This window comes from Zingiber officinale, chromosome 2A, assembly GCF_018446385.1.
Source record: "Zingiber officinale cultivar Zhangliang chromosome 2A, Zo_v1.1, whole genome shotgun sequence".
In the NCBI taxonomy this organism is placed as follows: domain Eukaryota; kingdom Viridiplantae; phylum Streptophyta; class Magnoliopsida; order Zingiberales; family Zingiberaceae; genus Zingiber; species Zingiber officinale.
In genome coordinates, this window is record NC_055988.1 from 169,790,532 (window position 1) to 169,798,928 (window position 8,397).

The following is an 8,397-nucleotide window of genomic DNA, read 5'->3' on the forward strand; positions in this document are numbered from 1 at the left end:
ATATATAATTTTTGACTAACGGGATCAAAACAACGATATCCTTTTTGACCAACATCATGACCCTAAAAGACACAAATGTAGGATCGAAAGCATTAGAGGGGGGGGGGGGGGGGGGGGAAAAGGGCTCGTGACTTTTACGTTTTTTGAAAAATACTCGCATAGAGAGTAAGTGTAGCGGAATAAAGAAATAGATGAAAAGTAAACAACACGCTAACACAACTAAGTTTTATTTGGTTCGAAGCCTGTGACGACTCCTATTCCAAGACCGCACTTGTTGAATGCTTTCGATAGAAAGTCTACTAGTAGTTCGAAAAGGTTATAGGAATAGAGTGTAGGAACTACAATGATTTAAAAATAGTAAATAAAATTATACTGACAACTTTTAAAGATTTGAAGTTACGAGTCTTCAGTCGTCGGAGCATTGTTTGGGCATGGTAGAAGTGTTTGTAGAAGTGTTTTCTGAGCAGTGTGTAGGAGAGAAACTTCATTGAATTGATGTATTTGAGCTGCTGGTTGAAGTCTCCTTTTATAGCCCCATCCGGGCACCTAGATTCCCTCCCGGGCGCTTGAACTGTGCTGATATGGCGAGCTCTCATCGAAACTTTATCCGAGAAGTTTATCCACCTTCGAGCACTTGGAGCCCCTCCGAACACTTGGACCGCTGACGTGGGTCGGCCAATCATCTTGATCCAACTCAGCCTGATGATGAGATTTCTCTTGTCTAGGTGCCTGGACCAATTCTGAGCGTCCGGACCAACTCCGAGCGCCTAGACCTCCCGGGTGCCTAGCGAGGCACCCACCCGAAGGCGCTCCCTCATCGAAGCTTGCCCGGGCACCTGGAGGAAATCCGAGCGCTCGAAGTCTGGGCATTTAGACCACCTTTTTTTTCCAACTTTTGTCTTTCTACAAAAAAGAGTTAGTATAAACAACAGTATAGATATATAAAGAATAATTTTGACAGTCTCCGGACTATCCAGTCATGACTTTAAGTTTCGCTGAAACTCTAGGTCAGATGTGTAGGACTGTTGAGCCGGATAGAAGGGGGGGTTGAATAGCCCTAAAAAAAAACAAAAACAACCCTTCTCGAACTCTTAAACTAACACTTGTATAAAATTAGCTAAGCAGAAATACAAGAAAGAAACGAGGCACCGTGTTTAACTTGGTTACAACCGGGGAGGTTGTTAATCCAAGAAAAGTGATCGCACTAAAAACTCCTTCGGGCGGAGAAGCCTCTTACACCGGTGAAAGCACAAAAGCAGAAGCTAAACTAGAACAATGAGCGCACAAGTGTTTGGAATGCTAATTACTGAGTTGATTTGAAGCTTCTGGACCAAGGCTATATTTATAGCCTTGGTCGGGGCGCCTGGAAGGGTTCCGGGCGCCCTGGGGGGATAAAACTTTATCCCCCAACGTCCAGAACGCGAAAGATGCGTTCTGGTCAAACTTCATGTTCCGGGCGCCCCGGGCTGCTCCGGGCGCCCCGGAGCAAAAAGTCAACTCTGGTTGACTTTTGCGTCCGGGACCTCTGCTCCGTTTCAGTCCCGCCTCGGTCCGGGTCTTCCGCTCCGGATCCGCTTACTTGGGTGATCTCTGCCATCCGGAATAGGGTTCACCCGAATCCAACTTCCGGTCTTCTCGAGCGTGCTTCCCTCCGGCTTCTCGTCCCACAGAATTGCCGGATGTTTCCTTCTCGTCCGCCAGCGTACTCATCCGCAGTCTTCGTCCCTCGGTCGTCGACCTTCTCGCTAGCTGCGTCTCTTGCTCCTCGAGCAATCTTCCGCTCCGACTTTCGTCCCTCGGAACCACCGCGCGCTTCCTTCTCGTCCGCCGGTGTACTCTTCCGCAGCGCCTCGTCCCTCGGACGCATAGCGTGCCGTCCTTCTCGCTAGCTGCGTCTTCCGCTCGAGTACCTGTGCTCCTGTATACTTAGACACAAGGTTAAATACACACAGGACCTAACTTAACTTGTTGATCACACCAAAACAACCTTGGGCTTCCAACAATCTCCCCCTTTTTGGTGTGATCAACCCAAGTTAAGCTAGGGTAAAAATAGACATTTAATAAAATTAAATACATTAACTTAATTTGCAATTTAAGTACAAAAAGATAGAAAAATTAAATCTATCTACCTACCTCCCCCTAGACTTATACTTTCCCTTTCTCCCCCTTTGATCACAAAAAATGGGGTTCCAAGAAAAATAATCTAAGGGTTAAAGACTTAAAAAAAATATTTCAAAAAAAAAAAATTTCAAAATTTTTAAGAAATTTAGAAAGTTTTTCTAAGTAATTTAAGCTGAGATTTCTTGTTTAAAAAGATTCTTAACAAAAAAAAAAATTTTGAGAATATTTTTAAAAAAAATTCTAAGTAAATTTGAAATAAAATGTTTTGAATAACCTTTTTCAAGCACTAATTAATTCTTGTATTAATGCTTCATTAGTAAGTTAATTAAATATTTATTTCAATATTTTGGCTTCCAAGTCGTGGCGAGGCACTAGGCCTTCTTGGTTATTGGAGCAACAACCACTTCCTTAGACAAAGCCTCATAAAGAAATTATTTGTTTAATTTTCTCACTTAAAGCGCTAATTTTAATTTTAAAATTAATTTAAGCATGATTTAAGAACCCAATATAGGTTCCAACCTACTGGATTAACTAAAAAGTTTTTAGGGACATGTTTTCTTGAGATGTTCCTAATTTGTCCCGGGTGATATTTAAAGTACCAATTTAAATTATTAAATCTTCTAAAATTGGTTTTAGATGAACATGCATAGTTTTTTAAGTTATCTATTTCAATTTTCAAATTTTGATTTTCTAATTCCAATTTTTCATTTTTCAATTTTAATTTATCTAATTCTTCTAAGAGACAAGACTTAGCTAGAATTACTTTTAAATTTTTATTTTCACTTTCTAATTTGCAGCAGTCTTTTGTTAAAAGTTTAACGAACTTAAACATTTTATCGGGAGGAAGAGATCGTACCTGACTTACCTTGTCGATCTCGTTGTCCGTTTCTCCCCCTGAGCTGCTGCTTTCTTCCGACGTGTCTCCCCCTTCATCGATGCCCTCGATGCTCATTTCGGAAGAGCTTGAATCGCAGTCGTCGTCTTGATGGCTCGCCATCAGTGCGAGCCCGGAGAATGCTTCGACTTCCGATTCGGACGACGTATCGTCCCACGTCGCCTTCAGGGCCTTTCGTTTTTGGATAGGCTTCTTACTCTTCTCCTTGTCTTTGTTCTTTAGCTTGGGGCAGTTTTCCTTGACGTGCCCTTCTTCTTCGTAGTGGTAGCAGCGGATCGTCCTTTTCTTCTTTCCCTGCGGATGGTTAGTAGATCTAGATTTACAAAGTTTCTTAAATCTTCTTACCATCATTACCATTTCCTCGTCGTCGAGAGAGGATTCTGACTCAGGTTCGTCTCTCGAAGCTTTGAGGGTGACATTGTTCTTGGGCTCCTTTATTCATGCACATCTTGACTCATGGACTTCAAATGTTGAAAAAAAAATCTTCTAATGAAATTTTTTCTATGTCCTTAGAAATGTAAAAAGCATCTACTAGTGATGCCCATTTTGAATTTCTTGGAAATGAATTTAAGGCGTACCTGAGCGAATCTCGGTTACTTACCTTTTCTCCGAGATTCGTGAGTCCGGTGATGATTTCTTTTATTCTGGAGTGCAGATGTGCGACTGTCTTGTCTTTCCCAAGTCGCAGGCCGGTGAGCTGATTGCGAAGCAGATCTCGTCTAGCGAGCTTGGCTTCGGACGTCCCTTCGTGCAGCTCAAGAAACTTCTCCCAAAGTTCCTTTGCGGAGTTGTATCTACCGATCCTGTTGACTTCTTGAGGCGGGAGAACGCTCAGCAGATGGTACTCTGCTTTGCCGTTTGCCACGAAGTCGGCCTGCTCCTTTTTTGTCCATTTATCTATTTCCTTGTCCTCTGGAGCTTCAAAGCCAAATTTCATTGTTAAAAATAATTCAATATCTGTTGTAAGAAATACCTGCATCAGTTTTTTCCAGGTAGCGAAGTCCCCTTCATATTTCGGCGGGTGGATGCTTGGTCCGGCCATCGCGTTGCTTCGTTCGGCGGTTAGTCCTCCTGAAGCGCCTTGGCTCTGATACCACTTGTAGGACCGTTGGGCCGGCTAGAAGGGGGGGTTGAATAGCCCTGAAAAAAAACAAAAGCAACCCTTCTCGAACTCTTAAACTAACACTTGTATAAAATTAGCTAAGCAGAAATACAAGAAAGAAACGAGGCACCGTGTTTGACTTGGTTACAACCGGGGAGGTTGTTAATCCAAGAAAAGTGATCGCACTAAAAACTCCTTCGGGCGGAGAAGCCTCTTACACCGGTGAAAGCACAAAAGCAGAAGCTAAACTAGAACAATGAGCGCACAAGTGTTTGGAATGCTAATTACTGAGTTGATTTGAAGCTTCTGGACCAAGGCTATATTTATAGCCTTGGTCGGGGCGCCTGGAAGGGTTCCGGACGCCCTGGGGGGATAAAACTTTATCCCCCAACGTCCAGAACGCGAAAGATGCGTTCTGGTCAAACTTCATATTTCGGGCGCCTCGGACTGTTCCGGGCGCCCCGGAGCAAAAAGTCAACTCTGGTTGACTTTTGCGTCTGGGACCTCTGCTCCGTTTCAGTCCCGCCTCGGTCCGGGTCTTCCGCTCCGGATCCGCTTACTTGGGTGATCTCTGCCATCCGGAATAGGGCTCACCCGAACCCAACTTCCGGTCTTCTCGAGCGTGCTTCCCTCCGGCTTCTCGTCCCTCGAAATTGCCGCATGTTTCCTTCTCGTCCGCCAGCGTACTCATCCGCAGTCTTTGTCCCTCGGTCGTCGACCTTCTCGCTAGCTGCGTCTCTTGCTCCCTGAGCAATCTTCCGCTCCGACTTTCGTCCCTCGGAACCACCGCGCGCTTCCTTCTCGTCCGCCGGTGTACTCTTCCGCAACGCCTCGTCCCTCGGACGCACAACGTGCCGTCCTTCTCGCTAGCTGCGTCTTCCGCTCGAGTACCTGTGCTCCTAAGCTCCTGCATACTTAGACACAAGGTTAAATACACACAGGACCTAACTTAACTTGTTGATCACACCAAAACAACCTTGGGGTTCCAACAAGATGGACACCTATTGTTCCCTCTTTGTGGAACGCGTTCTCACCTACTCCTCTCAAGAGAATTTACCTTTTGCTAAACCAGTCCTCTAGATCATTTGGACTTTTGCTCAGCGTCCGAGACATCAGGATTTTCTGTTGGACGTCCGATCCTCAACCCGTCTAGTCTTCCACCTGATGTCCACGACCTCCAGAACTTTCACCTAGCGTCCTCGACTCTAGGATTTCACCCAATGTCCTTGACTCACCAAGACTTTGCCCAATCCCTCGGACTATGACTTCGTTGTCTAATCATACCTAGGACTTTTCACCTTTTTGTCTAGTCTCAACTAGGACTTTCACTTTGCCTAAGATCAGTTAGGACTTTCCTGCACACTTAGTTCAACTTGTTAGAACAACAACACAACTTAACTTTGAACCTTTGCCAATATCAAACCATAAGTTTGATTAGCTGGTGCTTTCAATACCAACAACAAAGAGCAAATCGAGGAGCTAACTTGTTGCGCTTGACATGTGGACGAAGGATGGAGCAAGTATAACCAAAAACACGCAAAGAGAAATAGACAGGAGCATGCCCATATAATTTTTCAAAAGGTGACATGCCTAAATTGAGTGAGGTTGGAATTCTATTAATCATGTGAGCAGCGGTAAGGATTGCTTTCAACCAAAAGACTCTAGGAATAATGACAGATAATAAAAATGAATAGGTTATTTCAACAAGATACCTATGTTTCTATTCAGCCACATTATATCTATACACAAGATTTGATGAATAGTACTATCATAAGTAAGTAAATGTGAAAAATGATTCAAAGTGCATTCACCTCCCAAATCACAATGAAAGCGCTTTATGATACTAGAATATTGAATTTTCACAAAAACTCTAAAGTTGTTGAAATGGGTAAAATAATCAGACCTATGTTTTATAAGATAGACCCAAGAATAACGAGTACAATCATCAATAAATAAAATATAAAACTTTGACCTCCCTTGTGTAGGAATAGGATAGGGTCCCCACACATCAGAATAGATAAGATCAAATGGAGCAGATGAAAAAGAAAGACTTTTAGTAATTAGGCAGGCAAAAAATTTGACCAGTTTACAATTACTGTAATAAAAAATATCAAAACTTTTTAAAGGTCCTAATACTCTTGTAAAAGTTAAAAACTACAAACGAGATACTGAAACATGACCTAAATGAGAGTGCCACAAATAAAAATCAGAAGATGAACGACTCAAACAAAAAGATGATAAATTCACATTCGAAGCTCAACTTCTAATAGAGTTGATCCAAAGCATAGAGTTCTCCTTAACTATGGCTTGTCCCAATCAGCCTCTGAGATAATGAGTCCTGATCATAACAATTAGATGAAGAAAAGAAGATTAGATATACAGACTTACATAATTGACTAATAGAAACAAGATTTAAAATAAAACTCAAAATATAATAAACATTAGTAAAAGATAAAAAGATATAACAATTGAACCAACATCTATTTATGATATAAAAGTATCACCAGCGGCCACAATAGATATAGAAGAACTGTGCGAAAAAAATAAAAAATGATAAATTAGATGACATATGATGGGAGACACCAGAGTTCAAAATCCATAAGGAAAAAGATATATTTGAAATACTAGATAATGACAAACCTATATGAGAGGAAGCTGACATGGTAGAGTGCTGTGAAGCAAGGAACTGTTGATACTGCTCATGTATATATGGATCATATTTCTATGAAGTATTTGTACGACCATGCATGATGACAGAATGAATAATGTTCAGAATAACCAAACTATACAAATACCTATCGCGAAAACTGTGGATTGTATTAAAAGTTCTTCAATCAAACTATCGAAACCATGAAGATGAAGACTCTGATATCATGTAGAAATTAAAAAGAGAAAAAAATTAGCTATATTATTGAATCCAAAAAAAATATTATAAATACAGAGTATAAAATCTTATATAACTAAGTTAAGAGACTCTAAACCCTAAATAGAAAAGGAAAAAAGATTAAATTATCCTAAAAGATATAAATAAATAAATATATATAATCTAATAGTCCACTGTTTAGTGTAGTTTTCTTTTCATGTTTGGAAGAATGTTGGGGTTTAATTCCTTATGCAATTGGTTTAAATTCATTTGATTGGTAGTAGTTGTTTTGCATCTAAGTGTTCGTTGCTCATGCTCAATTTCTATATTATGGCAGATTAGGGATAACTAGATTGATTGTGTTTTAATAGATTGAGTTAGTTTATCTTCACAGTATAGTTTCTTTCACTCTCTTTTGATGCAAACAGGTTAAGTTAGCTTAAATTTCATTGAATGGTTCGTGTTCCTTAAGTTGGGATTCAACTAAATGAGCAAAGATCTGACTCGCGTTTCAAATTGAGCCCAAATTATGAAATCCTTCTCCCTCGCTGTCGACTGCTTCTTCTTGGACGATCAAGGTCATTTTCTCCTTATGGTTATTGAAGCCCAGAGAGAGCATCCTTTGGGCGTCTTGTTAATGGCTATCCTCCATGTTACATTTCAAGCTTGGACTCGGTTTCGGTTGCATCATTCTGCATCTAATTATGTTCAATATTAAGAGCTTTAAACTTCAGGGACTTATGCTGTTCTAGCTGTTGACTTATCAATCATCTACTGTATGTCGACAAATATTGGATGCGTCAATATTGCCTCGTGTTATTGTGGGCATTACTCGTGGTAAGCAGTTGGTCGTTTTAAGAATTTTGAGTCATTTGTGCTTTCCCGTTGCTACAATGAAGAGAAGCTAGCCAATACCACACCTAGAAATTTTTCTTAATGTCTATTTCATTTTCTTTCAATTTTACTGTGTCGAACGATTTTGAGTTGAAACATTTTATTTAGTTTACTTATACAAATTGCAGATGAGCTAAACAAGTTTATATAAATTTAGCGACTATCACTGATGATGTTGGGGATTGTGGAAAGGAAGAAGAAAAAGTGGTGGTTCCCTAATGGTGGAAGAGGCTCAGTGAATTTGTGTTTGTTCCACTTAACTAGAATTGAGTACATAAATTTTTGTTTTTTGATAGGTTAGGTGCTTAAATTTCATCTGATTAATTTTGGAGGTGAATAGTTTTTTTTTTTTGTTTGTTTTGATTTGTCTATTAGGTAAATTTGAAATACATTTTATGATGACAAAAGACGAACACGTTCGCCCCCAGCGTCCCCACCAACCCGTCACAGGATCAACACGGAGGAAGTAAATCACGGACGACTACTAACATTTAAAATAGTAACTAATACATAATGGAGACA